A 26792-nucleotide genomic window follows, 5' to 3' on the forward strand; every position below is an offset into this window, starting at 1 on the left:
AATTTGTTCTAACTTATTTTTGTTAAAAAAAAATATATCTTTAAATAAAATTTATATACTTGAAATTCAGAAATAAAAAGATATTTTTTTGCTAATCAGACTTTAGTAGAATCTGATCTCTAACTTATAATCCGTTAAGGAAGTAGCTAATTCGTCAGACAGAAATAAATCAAAAATATCAAACAAAATTTTATTATACGAGGAAAAATCGATAATTTAGTAAGCGTAATCAACAATCGATTGAACAACCCTTATCACCATTTTTATCAATATTGACAATCCCAAAATATTTCTTAAGTATGCCTCGCAGCAGAACCGTGCGATATTGACTCAATACAATTTCCTCTAGCTTTCAAAGAAACACTTGTATCGATAACGATAACCACGTATAAATTGTTTCAGATTGATCTTTTTTATTAGTGTAATATCGTATTCACTATATAATAATGCAAAGTGAAATGATTAGGGGAAAGTATAATACACGGAACAGAACTCGAGCTATGTCGATAGAAATCGTATTCCTCTTTTCCAGCAAACTACTGTAAAAAATTATAATATTTATGTAACAAAAATTAATTGATATATATACCACGTGATAACACATCAGAATGTGAATCTATATTAAACAAATCCTTTTATATAAAATATAATATTGCAATAGTTCCTCAAAAATCTAATAATCGATTCCAAAAGCCAACCAAGCTTCTTTTTTTATTATTTAATTTGTACTTTACAGTTTGTCCAGCTGGACATTCGGCAAATTTTTCTAGCTTAATTGCTAAATAACATGTGGATAGCTACCCTCAGCGGGATACCATGAGGCCAATCAAATAGCCATCAATTATTGCATCATATCACTAATATCAGACAGATACACGCAGAATTATTAATAAAAATTTGCAGCCAAAGTAAAATTGTATAATCAACCAATATATATCATATATCAAATTCTTCCAATAGATTTCGAAGAACGGTTACTGTAGAGAGCTGTATGTAAATACCCACATTATCGGTGCGGGTATAAAATGTGGGAAACAGTTATAGTATCTATGCTAAAAGCCCGATACATATGCATACCAAAGATACAATAAGTTCTTGCAATGTCAGTGTATTCGTTTCAGTCGCCGTTCAGACGGTGACAAATCTACGTGAATAATTTTTCATTGCCTTTCTTTCGTCGAAATTTATAACTAAAATGTGGATCTTTATGCATTCACATATTTATGAGAAACTTAACACTTAATTGATATCTTTGAGTTATTGGTAGTAAAAGTTTAGAATATTTAATTTTCATTTAAGCAATGGTTTTGACGATCATTTGGTTCGTCTCTGCAAATAGTTATTGAGAAACTATAACCTTCTAAATGGGAAAAGAAGGTGAAATTGTTTTACTATAGATTTTATATTTTGTACTATGGTGTTTCTCCTGTGTAGTGTAAAATGTAAACTAAAATTGAGCAGACTATCTAAAACTCAACTATAGCGATCAACTGTAATCCATTGATACATGTTGACGATTAAATATACAAAAATACACAAAATACATATAATATGCAAAAATATGTAAAATATATAAAGATATCCATATATTATAATATTCAAAAATAAATTTGTGAAATAAATTTCTCCAATTGTGCCCATAAAAATATGAATTTACAGAATGCATATCTGCATTCGTAGTCTACTTGCGACGAAGAGACAGTGTTCCGAATAAGATGGTTTTCCATATGGACGCTTCCATGATTCCGTAAGACTGGACGTATAATTACAGGCAATATCATTAAAAATAACCTCTAATTCAAGGTAACCAAGAGGGTATCACGATCTCGTGTCCGGATATAGTTGGACAGGACTGATCAGAAAGTTGCACAATTTGCATAATTAGGAATAATCACGCGAGATGAACCGTCAAGATTATCAGTTCGCTACGTATCTTCGTTAGCATATCTATTGCACGGTAAAGCTCGATATTCCCGTCGCTCTCCTTCCGATTTTTATTACGATTGTTGTGGTATTATCGGTGAATTTCATAAGAAATGCAAATTCTAGCACTTTATCAAAAGGAGGAAATTCGTGACGGTGTCGGATTTGAAATTTTTATGCCACCTTCGTCCACCGTGAAATTAATTAAATATCTGATATACGTCACATTACTTGTTTCGTTTTTCAAGTATAAATAAGTGTGGTTTCGTGCGCAACTAAAAGAACAGATCCTCCTCTCGTGATCACGAGATTAAAACAAAAAAGAAATACGAGTCGCTCTGTTTCTTCCTGAAGGTTTGTAATCAGGCTTAAGTTATTCGTTATGTCTTAATATTTTATCTATATTATATCTCATATTAACGAACTAAAAATGTACTAATTAAATGATTAAAACTACAAAGAATAACAAATGTTCTGATTTGATACTCTCTGAATCCTATCAATGAATAAGATCGTTTCTACAAATCTGTTCTCTTGCTTTTATGCATTTCAACCGTTTCAATTACTCCGGAAACCTTATCGCCAATCGTATCGATACAATTCCAAAACCCCAATTTCAAAATCCCAATTTCAATCCATCCAATCTTACCTCGAAAATCCCTCAACCGATCACCCATTCATTCATCCCTCGAAAACCACATATTCCATCAACACCCCAAATGAGCAACAAATATCCGCCTCCTATAACCACATGGATTCGAGCAAAGCAAATAAAGCGAAACTAACGCGGCACCCTATGTCCATGATTGACCGACGAGCAGGAAAATCTGACGTCACATTTTTCATCCCGATGAAAGGAAAGGGAGAGCGAAACAGTGTCAGAAAATAGTGGCGCCGATTTCTACCCGTCCTTGACGCGAACGTGAACGTGAATGCTCTCTCAACTAGGCGGAACATTATCGTTTAAGCTAATCGGCGATTAATTTTTGTATTTTGCTGCGGCGGCGGCGGCGGCGTGGTCGTGGAAGAAATTCAAGATCCGATCGAAGGTCTCTGTGGCTTGTAAAGGAGAACGAACCGGCGGGCCAGGTGCTGCTGGCCCGGATCCACGAGGGGAAAGAAAGAACCAGTTTTTTTAGGGTCTCCTTTCTTTCAATTCGTCGCGACGAAGGGCACCGTATTCGCGCGTCTGCCCTAAGCCATACGTCGCGTCGTTCTCCTCGCGCCTGAACAGTGGGAAAGTTACACGGTGCACACCGTTTTCGAATTTGCCGGGGGTTAGGGTTGCTCTTCATCTTGCTCCTTTTTTTCTCTCCCTCTCTCTCTCTCTCTCTCTCTCTCTTTTCTTCCTTCCTCTTTTATTCCGCCGTTGAGCACGATGCGTACCTGTCGACGAAGAGTTCAACATCGACGACTATTTATGGGATCGTCCTGCGATTGCGTGCCTACTTTCCACGTCCGGCATCGTTTGCGCGTTTCCTGTGATGCTTGTTAAAGGGTGGAGTGCGTACGGCTCAAATGGCACGTGGGTTTTCTTGACGTGTTACACTAACGAGAAACGGGCGGGAATCTATTTACGTTCCAACTTTGGTATTGTTCGATGGTTAGGGACTTAATTTGGGGATGGTCCTGGATGGAACAAGGGAAGATGAGAAGTTTGTGATACGTGTATTTATAGTGATTCGCTCGTATTTTTATATCTGTTATCGTTTCGATAGTTTGTGAAATTAGATTTTTAATAATTTATTAAATTAAACAGAAATAGATAGAATTGTATAATCGTAATTGAATTGTATGACATGACAGAAATTGGAGTGGTTAAAAAATCTATATTACGTTAATATTACGAAGAAATAATACTTTATAAAATTAAAGAGACTCCTTTGTTCAGTGCATATAATTTAGTGACGAGAAAGAATTATGTATAAGAGATGTAAATGGTCTGTGTAAAGCATTTCTATGTAATTATATTGTTCGAATTGCAGTTGATACTTAGTTAAACTTGTGTTTTATACACCGATGTTTACCTACATAGTGCCTTATGTTATCTTGCACCATATACATAATTGAATTTTATCGATTAGTGTACCCATCTCATAATATCATCTGTTACCCCATTCTCTCCTTCCCCACCTCTAGAAGCAATAAAACGACACGCTTGGTGTATTGTAAGTCAGTATAATGAAATTATCTTCTAACCTTACTTGCAAATGACTTATGGATAGCAAGAATATTCAAAGTATAAAAATTAATTTTTAGAAAGTAAAAACTAATTTACTGAGATAATAATATTAAATAATGAAATGATTATAATTTAAATTACATGTACCAAAGAATAACGTAACAATCTTTTCAATTCTTATTACCACATTCTCACAATATTCCCTCTGGATAAAAATTGACACAGCCATTCCTATCCATTCATCAATTAACGTAAAAAGAGAAATGTTAAGCTCAGGTCGCAAACTTGGCTTCTTTTCTTCGAAAAGAGTCCTGACTGAAGTGGTTGAACTCAAGGTCCAAAGGAGAGATCGATTAAAGAGGGCGGCGAGTTAAATGGTATTAACCTCGAAAGCTGTTTCTCCCTCAAAGGGTTTCCAAGGTGCCAAAGTCGATGGCTTTCGAGTGTTTCACGCCATTCTCTCTCGCCTATTCCTCCCTCCTCCTCTTTGGCTCTCAGCGAGCCAAAACTCTTGCTAATATTTTTATTGCGGCAGACCTCTACGAAAGTGAGAACGTTCGTGCGAAAAGAGAGGGAATAAACGATCTTACCCTTCATCCTCTTAATTCGTACACTCTCTTAAGCACACGAGTGGTAAAAACCGTTTTTCCGAGTTTCATGCATGTTTTATGCGTATAAATGTGCATAAAAAGCTTTAAAAGCATGAAATAATTATCAGTAGATAACAATGTTACAATATTATTGTAACAATGTTACAATTACAAATCAGAAACATTAAATATTATAATTAATATTCAATGTAATCAATTTATCTTAACTTATGAAACATTTTTATTTGCATGATTACGCAGAATCTTTAGCAATAATTACCTTGGAAAGTAATTATTCATGTGTTATATCGTTTCTTAGGAGTTTTTAATCTTATCGGTTACTATTATAAATCGTTTAACTTACGGAGCAATTCAATGACCTATAATATATATCACAAAAGATGACCTTTTACATACACGCTCAAATCTAGTCTATATGAGATGTATTGTAAGATGTGTCCGTATACAACCGATATAAACTAACGGATGATACAAAAAAACGAGTATCGTTGCTAAGTTAATATCTTATATGAAAATTAATAACAAAAATATTGCCTTTAACATAATATTACTTTAACTTCAACAAGCGTTTGAACGAATATTTTTAAAATAACACTGCATTAAAAAACATATTATCTATCAAATTAAAATGTTCGCGAAACACGCACGACACCCACAACAACATCATTAAAAGTCAGGTGTTACCACAAGAACGAATCACGTTTACCTGTAAAATAATTAATCAACTCGTCTCATTCGATAACCTCTCATATCAAATATACCAAACAAACAAAAAAACAACCATATCATTAACATATCACAAAAGAGTTTCTCGCTAGAAACGTCAATTGAAAACCCGGAATCCTTCCTGCCCCTTCCCCTCTCAGCAGTCCATTCCCCTTCTAAATTTCACCGCGAGAACATTTCAATGTCCCGTGATCGTACAAGGATGTCCGCTGGTATCTACACAGCTGGCAAAAAAGCTAACAAGACAGCGTGCAGGCAGGCTACGACGAACGCAGACGATCGTGCAACGCGCGGAGCCCGCAAAGTCTCAGTGGAAGGTTAAGGGTCAAGAACCCCGCAGCCTTTTTGCCACTCGATTAGCGACTCGTCGGTGCGAGTCGTCCGAAACTTCCGGAGGACGCGGTCGCCTCTCGCTTAATCCACACGACGATCGTTCCTCCTACTCCTCATCTTCCTTCCTGCTCTTCGTCGTCGATTTTCTTCGTCGCCTTCGTCTTCTTCTGTTTCACGCGCGTTCCTCTTGCCCCTCCATGGCAATTTTCGGGCAGGCGATGCGACGCAACGCGACGCGACGTATCCCCATCGTACGATCGCGAGGCTGCATACGAAAGCGCAGGGGCAGACACAGGAGGCCAGACGCGTCGCGAACGAGTAGCCACGCATCGCTGAATAAACCGATGCGTTCGTGTCGCGTACGAACGCTACGTGCAACGTATTTTTGCAGGACACGCGGCTTTCGTTTCGATGAACTTTCCCTTTCTGTTCTTTGAGTCCGTCCGTCTTTGTTCCTCTTTCACCCCCTCTCGCCTCCTTGAGCCGTCTTTATCCTCGGACGAACCGCGTTGCCTCCTCTTTTTTTTATTATTCTCGATCCTTTTATTCGTGATTCTTTATTCGCCGTTGCGCGCTAGGCGAACGGACGTCTGCGAGCATGCGCAAACCCGCGTATTATTTCGCTCGTAATATGCATTTGAAACTGGTTTTTCTTTCGGACACGGTACAGTAAACGAAGCCGTCGACAGATCGCTCGAAAATGAAACTGGGAGTAACACTGTCGGAACAATCGTTCTCCCATATATGTTAGAGCTGTTTGGAAAAAGATTATACGATAATGGTGAAGTGTTACTTTTTTGAGAGGGTAAGGGCGGGATTCTACGCGCATGCGCCTTCTTTAAAATAGCGACGTTTGTTGACGTTCGTTTTAAAGGCCTCGCTTTAAATCATCGTAGATATGTTTCGAGTTTCGGCTTCCTGGTATTTCGAAGAAGCTTTTAACGTTACTTTTTGAAATACAGCATATAGAATAACAGCATGCTTTAATAACGTACGATATCGTAAATTCACGTGCATTCACGAGTAATGAAAAAGTTGTAAAGGTAAGATGGACAAGAATAACATCAAACAAAGATGTATGAGCATTAAAAAATAGTATCTAATCGGAAAGAAACAGCCAACAAGTCGAGACGAACAATCCGTTCATCATCGAACTATGAAACAGGACAAATTGAATCGTCAAACGCATCATCCATCATCGTGCAAGACCGATTCGCGGCATCATAATATTCGTACCGTCGAACAACGTTAAATTCGCAAGACGATTCCATACATTCGGCGTAGAATCGCAAAGGATAACCTCGTTACGCGCCTTCCTCTGGCCCTCTAACCTTCCTCTATCTTAGCCGAGGACTGCCCTCTTCTTTTCACTCTTTATCCCTGACGCTTTATTCTCGATGGCCCGGTTGCAAACGTGGCATAGACAGCAGAAGAGTATGCGCGCTCGCGCGCAGCCCCCGAATAGCATAATGCATTTCGAACTGGTTTTATTCTGGCGAACGTAACGCGTCTCATTTTTCCCATTGGCCTGAATCGTACGCTACTCTTTCCCTCCTCCTTCTTCTCCTGCTACTCCTTTCTTCTACTTTTTTTCGTTCCTCCATTCTTGTTTTCCATCCTCCCTCTAACCCCTCCCCCTTCTTTCTCTATTTCTTCGCTTCTCTTTCTTGCTCATTGTTAACGCAACAGGGAGTATAAAGAGTCTAGACCGACACCTGTGTACCCCCGGACAACTGCCTCTCCTCCCCTCTCCGCCCCTTTCTCTCCTTTTTTCCCTCTCCTTCTCACTCGTTTTCATATTTCTCTCGTGCGCGTCCTTTTTTCGCCACCCCATAGCCGAGTCACCCTTGTTGCATCCCGTTTATACAATTTTCCCTGCCGCGCTTCACCCCGGAACTGCATTTTGCATAGGGGAGGAAGATGCACGCGCAGGGAGAGAAAGATACGTTGGGGATGTCCGTCGACCTTTTTTCGAAGAACGTTTTCACGCTGACCGCGTATCCGACATTAAATGGGGCCGGGGCGAATTGAACGAGAGAAAAGTGAAGGCCCTGAAGAGGATGGTCAACGATGGGGTAGCGGAAGCTACGAGGCGCGCGTTATTGAGGATTAATAGCCGATTGAACGATTGAATCGCTATGATAATTGAGAATCCGATTTCTATGGCTCGTTATTGTTCTTCAAGCATTTTAGCCTCGAATGTTTTCTCGATTGTAGGACAATTGTTTTATCGATTATTAATAATGGAAATACATCTTTTCCGATGTTTCTGTAAAGAATACATCGTGTACCAAAATTAGGATCAGTTTTACCAAAAACAAACATATTTATCGTTTATTAGCAATTCGTTAAAGTACGACTTAAAAAAAGTTAACTTGACGCCGGTATGGTGGACTATAATATGTCTATTCCATTATTTTAAAAATTAGTATTACATATTATTGCTACAAGGTAATGCATAAGCAATTGATAACAATTATCGATGTTAACTCAGATTATTTTTTTGCGTTTAAAGATTTTTTTATTTCCTCTTAACGTTATTCGATGATAAGGGCTCTGGATCCGCAGTACGGGACCGTATACGTTTTCCAACAACTAACTGTGAATCGGCGTGCGCCCGCGCCTGTCCGAACAGTAACAGAAAACAAGTTTCATAGCCCGGTAATTCCGCCCGAAATGATTCATCATAATTTAAGTTTCACGCGCGTGCACCCAAATTGACGGTTATCGGACAGGAAGAGAGATAGTGAGAGACACCACTGTACCGATTCGGGTTGACATTCGATCGATGCGCGAACATTTTTTTTCAGTGTGCATCGTTTCGCTCTGAAACGAACGTGATGCCTCTTAAACGCGTAATCATTCTCCTTCACGGGATGTCCCGCGAGGAATCGAAAAAACGAGCAAACTGAAACGGCAAGAAAAAAAGGAAAAGTAAAGAGAAGGTGAGAACGAACTACGAGGGAAGAAGCGGCCGACGAGGCCAGATATAAATGGCCCGATTTAAATCCATCCGTGAATAAGAAAAAGGGGCAGGAAGCAGCACGGGAGAACGTGTAATTTTTTCTTCGATGCCCGTCGAATGTGGCGCGTAATTAAATTCGAGCGCGATAAAGGCACGCAACCGACTGTGCAGAGAGAAGAGAGGCAAGCCCGGTATCGATTCTTATTACCGACGAAATTGCATTCGCGAGAACGCATTGACGTGAATTTATCGACCCTCGGATCCACCCTGGACCGATGGTTGGACCGTTAATTAATGGTTGGAAATAAATAAAAATGTTTCGCGTGGCCCAAACGTCGATCGCGATGCCAGCGCACGTGACAAGAGGAACGAAGAAGGACGAACGATGGCAGAACAGATGAGAGAAAAAAAGAAAAGAAGGTGAATGGTAGATCGAGTTTTAATATTCAATCGATGCGTCGCCGATTCTCTGTAAACCTGCCACTTCCGGCGGGTGTGCACCGCCGCGAGTTCCGGTGCTGATAGTAAACGTTATACATTAACTTCTCCGCGAGTTCCAGCTCGTATAGCTTCACCCTCGTTTTTTCCAGCCACCGTGTCCTTACGTTCGGTTTCGCTGGCGCGCATCACGACCTTTAACGAAGCGCGGCAGGATGCGTCGGGGATCAAGATTACTACCAACTTAATTGGCTAATTAATAAAGACGCCTAATTACCGCATAGCCAAAGCCTTTTTAAGCTTTCCCCTATTCCTGGGCAAAGAGAGAATCTAACCGAATGTTCGTTGCGTTCTCTTCGATTGACTGATAAATCTCACTTTCGATCAAGTTTCGTTTCACTTCTGTCTACTATAATCTCGGATGATGCGTATTACGTTCGTAGTTACACTCCACGGTAGCATAGATCGTGTTGTGTTTACAATTTCGTAGTATAAGTGCTCTCTATTTCGCTTCTTTTTCTCGTTACAACTTGAGATTCCAAGCCATTAATAAACAAATATAATCGACGTCAATTAAAAAACGCGTGTAAAATCATTCAATAGTTTCAACGAGATTAATTAGGGATTTAAAGATTGTAGGTTCTTGCTTTGTTTCCATAGATATAGTGTATCAAATATGAATTCATCTGAGAAAGAATTAAATTAAAATTGAGACAGCCCAAACCCGCCATCGTCATTATATTTTTGTTTTCTTATGCTTAATTTAAGCTGTCAAAAAATTGCCATAACACAATGGTGGTGATAAAAGTGAATAGAACGAACAAGATAATTTGCAATTTCACGGTAGCTACATTTTGTTCATACCTGAACATGTTATGTATCAACTTATGAACTGCTTGAAATTCTTTTAAATCAACATTAGACATAAGTCACATAGTATTTAAAATGAAATTAAGATACAATCTTTCCCTATATAGGTACCATAATCTTTTTGTTTTTTCTTATGGCAAGAAAATATTTTTGCGCAAGTTATATTCAACAATGTTCATGCATCAAATTAAAAGCGTCAGCACGCTATTAACCTTAATACATGGTGAAACCATGGTGGAACCGACATTATTATTAATTTACTTCCGACCTAATTAACGTATCCTGTAATTTTTACAGTTTTTACCGCTTGACTCTCGCTTATGGCGAGTAAATGTACGATTTGATGCATTAAATTCTCCAGTACACCGCATTCTTCCATCGTGATAACTCTTATATCCTAACTTTTAATTTCCTTCTGGTTTGTACACGTTCCTTTTTTTATGGCAAACATTGAAATGCGACATATTATACGTTTTCGTTACATCAAAATAATTGTATGAATTATATAATTGTATGAATTGTATAATTGTACGTATGAACAATTACCGTTTATAGCTTGCGATTTCATTTACAATTTAGTTTATTATTCTACACTAAATACTATAATTGCAACTAACGATCGCATTTAAAGACCATAAAAAACATGTTATACACATAGACGTAATTATAGATCCTCTTTTTAGTTATAAATTTCCTTGGATTTCTTATTTTTAGACTTCTATTTTCTAGAGATAGTACGAATCTACTTAATCAATAGAATTTACTCGTATTTAGAATCCAATTCGATTAGACTGAACATCAATTCGAACGGGTTAAGATTACATTGCTCTCAAAATTCTACGTTAAATTTGAAATCCTTAATTTGAAGAAAAAGTCCTTAAGTTTATCTTAAGATATGATAACACAAACTAAATACGATATTTTATTAGATAATAGGTACTTGTCTTAAATTGATAACGCGTTTCTTGTCAAATGAAAAAATTACCACAAGGCAACGGGACACATTCTCGATTTCCCTAATGTTCGAAAACTTCTACTACAGTAAAAACTAAGCTAGTCTAAACTAGCTGTCAATTTCATCAAGCATACATTTCTATCTATCTCTTCTTGCAAGATTGTAATTAAATACCAAAATTGCAGAGCTAATGCTGCCCTCCTATCTCTTAAGAGAAAGTAAGAAATTTCTCATAAAGAGGAGAAAAAAATCTGCCCGAGGAATGCCAGTCCGGCAGCTAAAGAACGTTCAGAACGTGAAAGGGTTAATAAATGGTCCCTTCTACGATGTTATTCGCGTCTATCATCTTTATTCGTTGATCAAAGTAGTACGAGGCCGTTTAACGCTGTTCTGCTTTACCTTCTAAAACAGGTAATCCCCCGATTTTCTGTTCTGTGCCGAAATTCCGACACAGGTAGGTAGAAGCAGAGAAGAGAGAAAGGGAAAATAGCGGAGAAATAAAGAGGCAAGAATTCCTTTGTACACGAAATTCCCGACGCGGCGTCCTTATTCGGAGTAGCGAAACCAACTGGAATCGCGCTCGCTGTTGGGTTCATTTATTTTCACTCGCGGCTAGGACGCGGTTCGAACGGGTAATTAAGGTATAAATTTTAACAAGGCGACCTGGCAACTAATTAGACTTTCGATCGGGGACTGCCTGACTGGACGAACAATAAAAGAGAACGAAAGACTTGACAGATTCGATAATTGAGAAATAGGCGAGTCCTCTCTCTGTCCACCGGTCCTTCCGAGGGCCGTGCCTTTAAGTAACTTCTCAAGATTTCCATTCGTGTCGATGCTGGTCACTTCGTTGTTTTATGCAAACTTTAACTACCTCCAATTGGCAAATTGTGTCATCGACAGTTTAACGTATATTCCTTTCCTAAATTTCCTAAAATGTCCAAATAGATGTTCGACCTAATTCGCTGAAAATTATCAGCTCACAGAAGAAGGAAACTTGAAGATTTTTGATACACTTATCAAAATTAAGCCTTCTGTAGCTATCCTATTGGAGTCGGTTATCTGAGCGCGTGCATCTTATCATCGCGTAAAAATATTTTTAAAAAATATTCCTATTACTTCGATATAAAGATATATACCATAAATTTGTTTCAAGAATTGTTTTCAATTCATACTTCTGATGGTATCCCGCTGGAGGTAGCCATCCACGTGTTATTTAGCAATTAAGTTAGAGAAATTTAGCAAATGTCCAGCTGGACAAATTGTAAAGTACAAATTAAATAATAAAAAGTTCATACTTCTATTTAGTTTCTCATTCGTTGAAGGTAGCAGCAATCTTATTTGTGGAAGAATTTGAAAAGAAATTGGAAAAGGTTATTATCGAATTTCATCTACTGTTAATCGTAGACAATTGTTATTTGACATTTCGACAAAACAATCAATTATCGTACTCTTCAGAAATCGGGAGTCAATTTTTTAGCAGCTTACCGATTACGCTTGAAGTCAAGGTCTCGAGTTTATCGATAACCTCGAGATGCCATATAATCGAAACAGATAATTGATAATTTTGACTTTTCGACGCAGTCAGATAAAATTATACGTGATATCGAGACATGTATTAACATATCGAAATAGGTACACTATGAAGAGTTTTAAAAAACGAGTCTTTTACATGGATGATTGAGCAGAAGATACGTCATCATTTCAAAAATGAATTACAACGTAAAAGTAATATTTAGTCACTTTTCTACACTACGCTACATTGATTTAATTTAGTTAATTGTATAGTAAATATACATAAAATCTAAGTAATATTTTCAGATGATGAAAATTAGTATCTTTTTAGATAGTCGCCTCGTTCTGGAGGCGAATTAAACGTTACATATTACAAGATAAATTGCAGAGAGGTGCGAGATGATACTTGTTACGATATTTTATATGTTTCGCATTTGTAGAATGTTCGTCTCTCGAAAAATATTCGTCTCTTTGAGCCGGGAAAATGTGACATTCGTTACCATCATTTTTAATCCTGAACTCACGAACACGCAGAAAAGTTTTATCTCGGTGAGCAGATGCTGTACACGTGGCTGTAAAAAAGGGTACATATCATATATCATAAAATCATGTTGCAAGTTCCTTATTTGTAGGAAACATTAAATAAAACAATATGAGATCTCGTTATTCCTCTTCCTCAAATATTTTACTACATTCTGAACTCGTACGTATTCTTTTATCGAGTCTTGTATCAATCTTTGAACAAATCCTAGGTAAATTTAAAAATTATAAATTATTATCAAATTAAATATTTCTTTGATTCTCTCTGTACAATAAGATAAAAGTTTCAATCGCAGGATAATCAAGATACAAATAAAATATTCCTTCAACAATAGGCAGACGTCTGACACACGTCACTATCGTAGCAGGATGTCTCATCAGTCGCACCATACATCGTCTCAACTCACCCGAGCTATAATTTCATTACGTTATACACTATCACTTCACTATCGTCCAACTCAGTGTAAGATCGCACACTTTAGATAAAGCGGCAATTAAGAATCCAAAATACTTCATCGAATGCACGATATGTACCTCTCGCATCCCCACTACTACAGCAAAATGGAAATACTCGAACCTGCTAGAAGTTAGTCCGCGAAACTAGGTTACCCACTGTGTTATCGTTATTCGATGTATCTCAATGTACACCAGACACTCGTAGCTTAAATTATTGCTTTTTGAAGATTACGCGAATCAAGAAGGTCGTCGATTATCACACCGAACGAACGCCACTTTCGTTTCGACGATCCATCACATCCACCTCCTGCTTTTTTGACTTCGTTTTCTAAATTTTATATTCGAAATCTTCAAACAGTCGAGGTTACACATCTACCCTATCGTGACGACGACCGATCCCGTGATCGTACTATACGTTGCCTCTTGTGCAACGACTCGTGGTGTCGTGGCTCGTCGTCGATCCAGGATCATACGAATCAATTCTGACTTTACGATTGGCCGAGGCAGGCGCGAGCGACACCACGGCACGAGATTATGCATCTGCAAGATAATAAAGCCTGCGACTACTTAATTGGAAGAATCAGAAAACAGGTCGAGATAGTGGCCGATGGGTCGTTATCTCTTGACAATTTCTGAACTTTTCCACGATCCGCCGCTTCTTTTCTCTCTTTTGGTCTCGTTCAACGACGCTGATCCAGCGTCACACAATGTTTTATACTCTATCCATCTTTCGATTTTTGTTGATAGATAAACCGCGGACGTTCTCGTTCGCATTTATATTTGTACATTTTTAATAAATTGATTAAAAAATCTAACTCCAATTAATCAACTCACCCTTAATCGATAGAAATTGTTTTTCACGAAAGAAATTAATGGATCAACGCGAGAAGCATGAAATTATCATTCTCAATATTGAATGTAAAATGGCTTTCTTACAATTGGCAATCTTCTCGTTCGAAAAGGAGAAGAAAAAAGGAAGAAAAAACGCAACAAGCTCTTAATTGCACCTCGTTCGGCGATCGTGCAACAAGCATCGTCAAAGGTCCAAGACATTGGGCATTGACAGAATGGCGCCGGTTACGTAAAATCAGACCTGGTTGAATGCCAAAAAACCAGCGGAGGCACTTTCTCGACTAGCCGTCACACCGGGGTGCTTCCGAGAAAGCTGGAAAGCGGGATGAAAGTCGTTTAGACTTTACCACCACTCAGCTCGAGGGTAATAAATGATGTCAAGACTGAGTATGTTTATTCTCCACAGTTCTCTGCGATATTTATGGGAACATCGTAAAACGACAATTTCTCGTTGAGTTTAGGATGCTGCGCTCTCAACCATCCCTATTCTGATACACTAGTTTTTTTCTTGCAGTGTCGTGTATCTGCTTTCTCCAAAAAGTAGCCTATATAACCGGAAAAAAAGGATCGGTTGCATTGCCGATGGACGAAATGCCAAGAAAGCTTCCCCACGCTGGGCTTTAAAGCAATTTAGTCTTTAATAGAACGAAGGTCAGCTCGAAGAATAAAGTGGTACCATCTCATTTCTTAGTGTGCACGTGTACGATGTGTGTGAGCATGTTTGAACGTATTCTGTAATAAAATAAGTGGTTCCCAGAGATCCTTATTAGTTGCAAGGGTGGAGAAGGAAGAGAAAGAGAGGGAAATAAAATGGAGATGATCATAATCGATATCACAAGTGCAGCGGAAGGAACGAGATGTTCCTTTGATCTGATTCAGCGTGAATGATGTTTTATTAGTGTCGGTCATTATCGGGCCAATTGCTGTTATATAGGGTGTTTTATTTTATAGTGTTATCCAAAGTAAGTGTCTTAGTTAGAATAAAATGTTATTTCTCATTGTTTCTCTATAGAAGTTAGTGGGTTTATTGAAGCCGTCGTTCATTTCTACATTATTGCGAAAATAATAATTGGTGGAAGATCGCATGTACTTGAAATAATTCATTTTTCTGTGATATTCTTCGCGGATTAATCGTGTAAGGAAAAATTTCCATTATGCGACAAAGTAACGAAGAAACTCGTCAACGCGGAACGTGATTTGTGAATCATATGTATTCGTAGCGATAAGAAGATTTTGGGGATTAACTTTGAAGACTCTCTTGTTAAGGAATTTCATCTGAAATTATCACGGATACAATTGACGATACCGAAAGAAGTAAAGATCAATATCGAACTTAATTGAATGAATTGTCGTCCTTGAATTAGTTTTATGATATCTGATCGTATGCCTTGTACGACGTACCGACATTACTGATCGATTAGACTATTCAAATGACATTTAACGAAATTCGTGTCAAACATCACATCATATGTTGTTTAATTAGGTATATGTATTACGAGTTTACATTCTGGAATGTCTATCGAAGTAAGTTAAGATTGTTGACTATGCAGAAAGTATTTCATATCAATCGATGAATTTCTATCATCTTGCTTCGTAATTACCTAAATATTCTCTTTGTATCTGTGTATTTGAATTTCTTTGATTATTTATTATACCAAGATAATGATCTCCAGTAATTAAAGTCGTCGATTCTACATTGTTCCATTAATTGTTCCATTTGTAATTCTATTCAAAATTCATTTGTATCCATTTGTACTCGTAAATAATAAATAAGTATTCTTAACAAACGAGAGAAAAAGATAAACAAGAAAGTTAACAAAATCTGAAAATTGAACTCGAGGTAGCCATTGTTCTATATATAACGTTATCAACCGTTTGCAGACTTCACGGATTTATTGTTCTACGAGCGTGGGCCAATCTCTAGTAAAGTAATCTACAATGTTCACTGGAAGCCTTGACTAGCGAGCTTGGATGAGTGTCGAGCACCCACGAAATTCTTTCGGAATGTTTAATTACCTTATCGTCGACTGCTTGGCCTACCACGTATCGCGTATTACCTGGTGTCTACCGATAGAAAGCGGCCAAGGTAAACAGCGGAGAAAGACGGAGAAAAGTATCTCTGGGGTCGCGGCTACGAGATCCCTTTTCACCGGGCCGATTCATCATGGAATTTTGCAACCCTGTTTCTTGGAACATGCTATTCGATACAACAAACTAGACGTAATTCCAGACAGGATTATCTCGCGCCAACAAAACAGACGTAATCCTAATCGTTTTATTAATATCTATTTCGTCTCACGTAATTCGTACTGTTTATTATCAATTGAGTAATTGATAAGCTATTAGTTATCATACGATTGTTGTAGGGTATCGATCGATCAAATATCGAGTATGCCTGTGATATGAATAAGTTTATGAGAAATAAGATATTCAGAGAAGAAGAGATTCTCAATGAGAATTGATTGTAAAATTTTCTCAAATAAAAAAAAAGAGAAGAAGAGCTATAGTTTAGTAAGAAAGATTAGAAAGTGGGATCTGTTTCTTTAAGATACGTACACGATCACACACCGTATAGATTGTTTCACTCAATCTTGAGAGTTTTATTAATGCATCGTAGCAATTTCGAAATTACTATACTTATGATAGTATATCTATATATGATAGTATATATGATATATATGATATATAGTATATATGATAGTATACTATATGATAGTATATATAGAGTCAATACTTTGCGTCAATAGATAATTCTACGTTAATCAAAATTAAATAGCAATGATATTACAATGATTTATAGATAAGTTGAAAATATTAGTCTAAAAAAATAAACATTAAATATTAATAAACAGTTTAAGAAAATAAAAACAGTCTCTGATCTCCGACTTATAACTAACCCAATTCGATATTTCATATTTCGAAACTTAAGTTTCCACCCATACCTGTTAATTAATCACCCAAATCTCTACGAAATCCAAAATTACACCGAACCCATACCGTCCCAAGTTCATCGATAACACCCAAAAATCGATCGTATTATATCGGCCCAATAAATCAATCGATATCACGAGAAAGGTTAATTAACGACTATCGTTACGAAAACGAAAAAACACTGCGAATACCCGATTCCAGACTTTTACGTACAATCCTGGATTCGGTTAGCATTGGATTCGGTCCAAAAGCGGCACTTATTCGCCATAGAGGGACCATTATTTTTTGGTTCCCTTGTAAACCTCTTTTCCGGGGCCAGGTCATTGTGAAATTCGGGAACCCTTCTTCTCGGTATTCCCTGGATATTGCCTTGGACGGCAGCCTTGCGGCCAGAACCAACATCCAGCTGATTTCAAGATACTCTAGGAACGACATAGAAGAGTGGAGCGTTGCCGATTCTCAATAGACCTTGAAACGCTTATTTCACAATTTACGACTCTGCACGTGAAAAGTTTGGGGGGAAAAAAAGAGGAAAGGAAGAAGAAAAATCATTTTCAACTGTGTTGTCTTTTATGCTTCGGTTGCCCCTGTCCGTTCTGACCCTCTCGTTAAGCTCAAATGGCTGGCGTGTTCTAAAGTGACACCTCAGGGCGTAGCTCGATACTTTTAAGGTGACCCATGCCGACGTGCTTGCCTTTCTTTCGTTTTTCTTTCCCTTCTTTTTTTTCAGGACTCAGCTCTTAAGTGAGAACACTTGTCGAATCTACATGGTGTCGACGATGAAGCCACCATTCGCGTAGAAGCGCGACATCCTCGGCATTTTGTTCGCGTCTTCCGAGCTTGGTTCAAGCGCGCGAGCGCTCCAATGTGGCCAGTTCTCTTCCCAGAGCAAGTCCAGGGACGAGTTTCGGAAAAAACTTTTCTGCACCAGCTTGTCTCGAAGCCTTCGCTTCGATTACGCTCTCTCGATCCCGTGGCGTTTGACTATCGCGAAGTAAATATCTTTCGAAGCGAAGTGTTCGGCTTGAGAACTGTTTCTTATTGGCTACGCCCCTTTGCTTCTTGAGGTGGTTGTTATCCATAGCTTATCTCGTGAAATTATACATAGGATGTATGGTTTTGTTTGTATACTAAGATCTTTTGGGAAAAGCTACGAGAGGATTTTTAACGCTACATCTGCGTTTTTATCAATTTTTAAGGTATTTTTTTCCGTTTCATTTATACTGTGCAGCATTTTAATTATTCCCATGGTTCTCAACTTTTGAAGTAATCGCGTTTCACATTTAAAGTACTCTATATGTTATTTACTTGTATCGAAGTAATCGCATGTATTAGATAATTTGATTTCTCGATTCGCAATGTGACAGAGGATTTCAATTTTAAAAGATTGTCGCGGTGATATAATTTCGCGGAAAGATAGGGTTCAAGTGAACCGGTAGTGTGTTGTCGTTTTTAACACGATTAGATTCGAAATAAAAACACATAAATCTATCAGTGGCGCCAAACGAGACAAATGTTCGTCTGCATCTAGATCAAACATAAATACTTGTATAACTTATTAAATAAATCGACAGTTACCAAAGATACGGATGACAGATTCCCAGTTAAGATATACGCCGAACAGTTCTTACTTGATTTTAAAGTTTAAATAGAAGACTCTAGCGTTGTTATCGCGCTAACCTTTAAAGTCCAATACTAATACTCTCCTATCAAGATTAACGCTTGACCGTTGCTTTATCACTCGAGTCCCTTTTTCTGATATTGCTTGCATCGATTCGCGTAAACACTTTCCACAAATACTATTCCACACTAAGTAAACGTTATATCTTGGGTAAGGTAAGGTAAGGTAACCTACCTCCAATCCAAATTCAATTTAACCCTAGATTAAAATATTTTTCTCATATTTATGATATACGATATTATAGATACAAAAGAAGTTTGCTTAACGAAATTAAATTAAAATTACCTTGAAACTTAGTTTTTGGATAAGGAGTTGTCGTATCACGAAGATAAGCGTCATGATCGACAGTGATTTCTTTCTTACGAGGAATTCCACGGCACGTGAATTTTTTAAACTGCCATGGGCGTGTCTACGAGATCAAACAAACAGTGCACAAAAAGTCTGTTTGTATTCTTACATTCTTGAGCACCTTTTCTGCGAATATTTGGCATACAAATTCCTGAAAGTAAATGAAAAATGTAAACATATGTTTGTTCGGCAAACTTCTTTCTGCCAGCAAGCAACAGAAGTTCTGAGGAAAATAAGTAACGTATTCAAATATACTTTATATAATTTATATTTAAAAATGAGAATTTTAATATATAAGCTCCATTTTACTTCATTAGTAGGCCGACATAGGGTATTTATTCACGTAGGAGAACAATTTTTATATTGTTATACAATGCAATCGAAATATAAAAATAAAATATGAGACCTGCAAGGATCGTACACGGATATAATGAAAAATGTGGAACAACTACTATATAAAAAAAAATAGCTGAACATTGTAACCATTTATATATATAATATTATATATATATATATGTAACACGTAATAATACGTAGTTTGAAAATCAGGTTATTGTAACATCAATCACCTGTTGAGGAAAAAATTATTCCCCATGACACGGCTTTATTCTTTTCATAAAGGATTTCATACTGAACGTGTCGATCCTTTTCCTTCGTTACGCCCCGCCTTTAACTGTTTTTCTTTTTGATGCTCTTAATGGCAAAATACTTTGTTGCTGATACCCATCTCGATCCCTCGCAATATTGCAAATCACCAAGATCAATCATCCGCATTATATTCGACATCTGAGGACGAGCAAAAAATTCGATTTCGTAAAAAAAAGATTTTAGTGTCTTGTAGCCCGCCTTGGTTTCGTGTTTACCATTTCTGCCAATTTCGTATTATCCATGCAAGAAGGCTATTGGTTTATTACTCAATTATGCAAAAAATGTCTTCAATTACCTTAATCTCGTTAACTTTTGCTAATTCATTAATTTCAAATTGGTTATTTTAATAGACTTTAATGGATTTCGATGTTTCTTCGTATATATCTTAGAAAATATTAATTTTCAATTGATATTGCTTTTACATACTTTTTTCATAAGATTTTGTATATCTATGATCCTAAAAAATTTCTTGTTTACACAACATAAATAAATTGCCCATAACAATTCTATGAGTAATAGAAAATTGCACATTGGACGTTATATTGATCGCCTATTAACAGAGTATAAACTTAAATGCAGCGGCTGCTTCCCTGCCGGCAATACCAATGCCTACCATCACTTAATTCCCAAGCAGTAAAAGGAATTATTGCGGATACTTCTAGCACCGTTAGGTCGAAGAAAAATACGGCCCTTACGGTCCCTAAGTTACCGAAAGATATTCTCAATACTTTAGGTACGAATTTTCTAAAGTAGTAAAATTTTCTAAGTATTTCTAAAGCTGTTATTAACGTTAACGGTAGGTATAGTACGTACTATACTTTTATAGCATGAAACGTATAAAATTTGTAGCCTTAATTAGCTTAGGATGACGTTCTTTGATTTATTTTGTACGATGTAGGTGTGTAATTGCCTTTTATTGACGGTTAGTTGACCCAATCTTTATTTTATATTATCCTATGATAGTAAAATGAAAAAGGAAAGTTTTCAGAAGAACGTATCGACACATATAATACAAAGAATTTTTATTAAAGAGATATTGATGCTACATGAATTTTTGACCGATTCTTTTGCAGAAACAGATCGAAACTTACTGTTAACAAGAATAATTAATAATCTAACAAGATTAAGCTCGACTTCGTATTAGCCTTCTCTTTGCAGATACTCTACATTTATGTTTAAATGAACCAAACGAATCCTCCGTACGACTTAATCGTACTATCAATTTATTTTTCTAAATGTTCCATCATTCAAAGCCAGGAATTCATTGAAATTCCGGAATTAAATATTTAATTAAACAGATGTACGATATAATTTGCGATATTATTCGCGGGATGAAATTAAATTCGGGTATAATTTTCGCAGTAAGTAAAGAAGCATCTATAGAAAAGATTAGTTAAAAGCTTCGTCAAGAGACGTGGAATTCATTCCTCACAGGCAGAGCATTTACACGAGTTAAGGGTGGTCCCGACGTATTTTGGCTGCTCGTTAGCGGAACAATTGAAAAGCCACTCGAACGGGAAGGAAGCGTATTCCTCCTGCTCGGCGCTAACAATTAACATGCGACCCAAGGAAAGTATATATGTATATACTATAGGTATACCAACGGAGTTTCGTCGTGACCAAATGGTATGGCGTTAATTTTCCCGTAGAACCTGCCTTGAAATTTCAATCACCTCTTGAAGTTAAACTTTCTTTCACTTAACATTTTCATCGTGAATTCGTAATCGTGATACCACTTATATAACATTACAGGATACCCCTGATAAATATAAAACGCTTTTCTTCGATATACGAATCTTAAACTATGCAAAATAGTAAAAAGACTACTACTACCTAAAAGAAATAAAATAAATCTCTATGATACATCATTTAGTCTTAAGAAAAATTCAAACAGGCGTAGACATCTTTTATAAATTTTATATTATATGCAAAAATATAGAAAATATGCACAGAAAAATCGCTAATTACGACACTTAGCGTGTTATCTATTTATGTTCCATTTCTTTACTTGCATCGACAACGACCAAAAATTGCATAACCTTCCATGGTCTATCGATCAGAAAAACTTCAAAATACAGAACGTTACACGATCGAACCAAAAATAAAAGAAATCTCAGGACGATCGCCTACGCGCGTTGCAAGTCAGCCGGAACGAAGGGTGAGCGTTAGTTCGCATGCATTCCGCGGCCACGGCGGCTTCCGTCGATCGTGGAGGGGCCAGACGGTGAATCAAAGGTTACGCGATTGCACAAATTCGCATAAGATCCACGCTCGAAGGATCGACGTATCCGATGACGTCACCGCTGGCAAATCTCACCTTCTGGGTGGAGGCAGACGCCGGTTGACCTTGCTTGCGCGCGGTCATCTGCCAGTCGGTTATTCACACGAGATGGCGGAAAGGAGAAGAGGTGCGAAGGAAGGAGAAGAGAAAGAGGCCGCCAGTGGAAAAAGCGAAGAGAGAAGGTGGTATCGGCGAAGAAACACCGAGATAGGTATAGTGAAAAAGAGAGACAGAGGAGGGTGTGGAGACGCGCATGCGGTCAACCAGCTCAGCCTCCCACTATACTCGCGATACCTCCTTCTCATCCACCTCAACCTTTCACTATCTTCCGTCCGCCGTGGCCGAGGATACTACGATACTACTTATTGCTGTCAGTCAGTGCACTCGTAGCGTGGTTTAATGAATGAAAGGAATCGGAAACGTTCCCTACACAGATGGTACTTCGATTTCGAGCTTGTGGAATTGATACTATTGATCGACGAGCAGACGAGTTAACAACGATAGAAATAGAGAGACAAGAAACGGTTCTGGATAGGGCTGACTGAGTTTCGGTAATGGACGTCTTTCGATTGACCATGGAGCATTTTAATTTTGAATCCCACGATTCTACATATATGCAAATGTTTTCCGCAAAGTTTCTCGAAGAATAAATATACTAAATTCACGATAAAAATGTGGATGTTAAGAAGACAGCATTTAAATCTTCGTTTTAAGGAGAATTCTTTGTACGATGATTCGATCAATATGAAGCTATACTAGTTTCATAATTGATGCGTCACCACAAAACCGCGAATTGATTATAGAATCGTACAAGACGATATGCAAAAAACCTCGCGTATCACGATTAACGCGTATAACGATTTAACGAGACATAAGACAATTTTTCCTCCAGCGTTTCTCTCCTACTATCGCTCGACATTTATTAATCAATAAGTTCTCTTTGACGTCGTATCACCTAACAATTCGTTCCAATATCGTAGTCAGAAGTATTTTAACACCTACAAACATTTCCACGCAAAATTGCATCCAACTATCAGATCTCTCTTCGACCCACGCCCTTCTCAAACAACGTCACGAATAGACACAAGTGAAATCGCGCAAATCCGTTCATCAGGATCGACCGTGCAAAAGGAAATCAGATTCTATGATACTTTCAGAAGCTAAACGCTTATAATCTTGGAAAAAGCGGAGATTCGTCGTATTTGCGAAATATCACCTAGCGCGAGATGTATCCGTCGATTAACCCCAATTAACCCAGTTAAAACGATTCGTCTCGTAAATTGGAATCGGGAAACATCGAACTTTCCTGCTGGTGTATGCTCCGCATAGGGCAAAAGGAAGGAAAAACTTGTGGAATGTCGTTACGGTACTGTCAAACACGCGTTCCGAATAATCCATCAGTTTGCCCTCTCGAAGCCTCTCTCTTTGCCTACGCCTATGCGAGATTCATAGATAGACAGTTACCTGGAAAGAGGGAGACGACCCCGAGAGATTTGTCGGCACTGTTAGGCTCTTTCAATATCCTTTCGAACGGTCAAAAGATCGATCCTCTATTGACCGTTTACGGTTATCTGTAGAGTGACAGAATCATTGATCGATCAGCGACATCGTCATACCGGAGCTGGAAATCTTTGATTGTGTTTTCAGATCGCTCTCCGATGCGAAATCGTACCAATGGAACAGCCAAAAGCGATAGGACGAATTTGTTTTTTGAGAGTAATTGAAAAGTTGAAAGGATGCCAGATATAAAGGGAATCTTTTTTTCCTTTTTCGTTTTTGCTGCTCGGTTAAACGAGAGTAGTGTTTGTACAGATTTTTTTATCCTTTTTAGTTATCGTATCGTGATACCTTTATGGTAGCGCAAAAAAAGTTTGAACATATTGCTGACAAAGTTGACCAGATTCCTAGAAATGTTATTATTAAACATCTATATGGAAACAAAGATTTACGAAGATGAAGAAAGTTAGTATGTACGTTTTGTGTATACTTCTCGACAAGAAATGGAAAAAAACGTTTCGGCTGTTTACACTGGGGATGAATGAAAAACATGGTCGAATGACAAATATCACGACGACAATTCCTGTTGTCCATAGTTTTTCTTGAAATATTCGAAGCTATGTGGAGAGCATTCACTATAAACTGTCGTGCGAAATTCCACATTGATGTCCTGATAGTTTTCAAAACCCAAGGACGTTTGAGAAGTGACCTAATGGTTTATGCCGTTCTTTAATGTCAATTAGGGACTATCTATGTTTGTCATTCCCTAACAATTTGCTGAAAACATTTTACTCAATGTATTGTATAATATTAAAAACATATGAATCATTCAATACACAATTTTTATTGTTTTATTGTTTTACACAATTTTTTCAATTTCTCCAGGACATTTCACGTTTATAAATATTTAAGAATTATATATGAATCATCAGACGTACTAAAGATTCGAGAAGATTATCAGAGGTACTAAATTATTGTAGAGAAATGTCTATTAAGACAATAGATAACCGATCGAACAATAAATCCTAAAGAAATTTCAGTCATCAAACTGTATTGACAAAGAAATAAAATCGAGCCAACGAGTGTTCTCGCCGCAAATTTATTCGCGCAAACGAATTCGTAAGTCGATTTGACGCAAAAGTCAGATTTCTGCGAGATTAGCTGTTCATTGGTTCTGGAGGGCAGATGATTTCGCAACCTCTGAAACTGGATCGATTTTCAAAGTTATCGAGTTTCACAGCGACTTTAGAGGCCGAATACTACGTTGCTTCCGTACGAACCAATCGAGTGTGAACTGTCAAGGATGATCTGACTCTCTGCCGCGTCCTTATTGACGGTTCCAGTCTAAACAAAGTGCTGCTTTAAGAACTACGTCTCGACCACGGAATTCGAAATACGAACCAACGTTTGACCACTTCGGCTACGCGTCAATATTTACAAATTTTCATCATCGCTATCGCGACATCGTATTTCGAACCGCTTCCTTTGTTTTTTCAAAACATCTACGAATATCATCCGAACAAAAGTGAGCTTTTGCGGTGTTATATGATGAGAGAAAAGACTCGAGAATGCGATCTGGCGAACGAATCGAGATAGAAATCTCTAAATTTGTTATCTAATTTCCAACTGCTTATAGGTCTTTGCTTTGATTCCCTTTTTTTTTTTTTTTTTTTTTTTTTCTTATCCAAGATCTCGTAACGAAACACAGATAGTATACTTTTTTGTCCGGTAATAACTATATGCATAAATAACTCGCGTGAAATACGAATAAGTTGAACATCTAGTCAATAACGAAAAAATTTTACTGAGTTCCCCTCGATGCTTATAAAATTTAATAGCAGAATCCCAGATATGGCATTGCTTTCTTTGCCTCGTTATTTTGGTATTCTTGTTTTTGATAAAAAATGTTGATCAGTTTAGCTGTTGAAAATTATAATATCTAGCTAAACCTAACCTAACGACGCTTCAATAGAAAGAATGTTGATCAATTATAAGACTACAAAGAACTGAAAAAGGTTATTGAATTCTACACAGAACAGTAAGGCAATACTTAATGACACCATGCTTAGGTAAAGTTTGTTAAAAGCACACATAATATATACCTAGCTATATATATAGATAGATAGATAGCGAAATTCTAGATAGAACATGACACACAAGGTTCTAGCATTAACACTCAAAATAAAATAGAATGGAATGAGAATGGTGTTACTAGAACGTTATTATTAAAATAAATAGAAAGAATTTTTACAACCTACCGCAACTTACTCGAATAAGAATTTGTACATATTTGATAATGTTTACTCGCGAGCTGCTCGAATCTGTTACTGAGGCGTCTATGCCGCAGCGCTCAATATTACGCGACGAGAAGTAGTCCGCAAAGCCGCTATTTCACGCCAAAAATCTCTCGAAGTACATCACGACAGACACTCAAACTTGTTGAGTAGCTTCGATTAACGTCGTAGACAACTACGATCGAGCTTTCTGCAAACAAAACGACGTAATTTCTGTAATATATGCAACATTATGGCAACGAGAATCGGGCGGGCGCGGCCCCCTATACGGACTCGTTCAGTAGCGTCGCGCGCGATTCTAGCACCCAATCGATAGATTTGAATAGAGTGAGATCGAATTTGAAAATTTTCAACCAAAATTTATCAAAATAGTATAAAAATGAATAAGGTAGTCTATGCAATAGTATAAATATCGTAACATGTATGGATATAGTATTTGTTCATTTTCGTAATAAATAATTTCATGTATCAGATGTCACAGTATACGTGATACATATGTATTTAATTGCTACTTTAAATGTATAAAAATCGACGTGAATTTTATTACAGTTCGATATTACGTACAACCAGATTTTTATCAAGCTCGTATAACGTATATTTTGAGCCCAACTCTCAGGAGATTAGATAGAATTAGAAGCCACGAGTTGAGAAAAATGTTTAGAGTATATTACTGCCGTATAAAGTCTTTTAGTAAATCGTTTTCAAAGAATACACAGAGTTTACCTAAATTGATAGTCGAGTTCAGG

At 37.4% G+C, this 26792-nt stretch overlaps 1 long non-coding RNA gene across 1 annotated transcript in view; it reads left to right on the top strand.

Moving 5' to 3' along the window:
• LOC126917480 (uncharacterized) overlaps positions 1-26792 on the top strand; it is a 108958-nt gene that overhangs the window by 80358 nt on the left and 1808 nt on the right. The gene's annotated exons all lie outside the window — the stretch shown is intronic.

This window comes from Bombus affinis, chromosome 6 (assembly GCF_024516045.1).
Source record: "Bombus affinis isolate iyBomAffi1 chromosome 6, iyBomAffi1.2, whole genome shotgun sequence".
Taxonomy (NCBI): Eukaryota; Metazoa; Arthropoda; class Insecta; order Hymenoptera; family Apidae; genus Bombus; species Bombus affinis.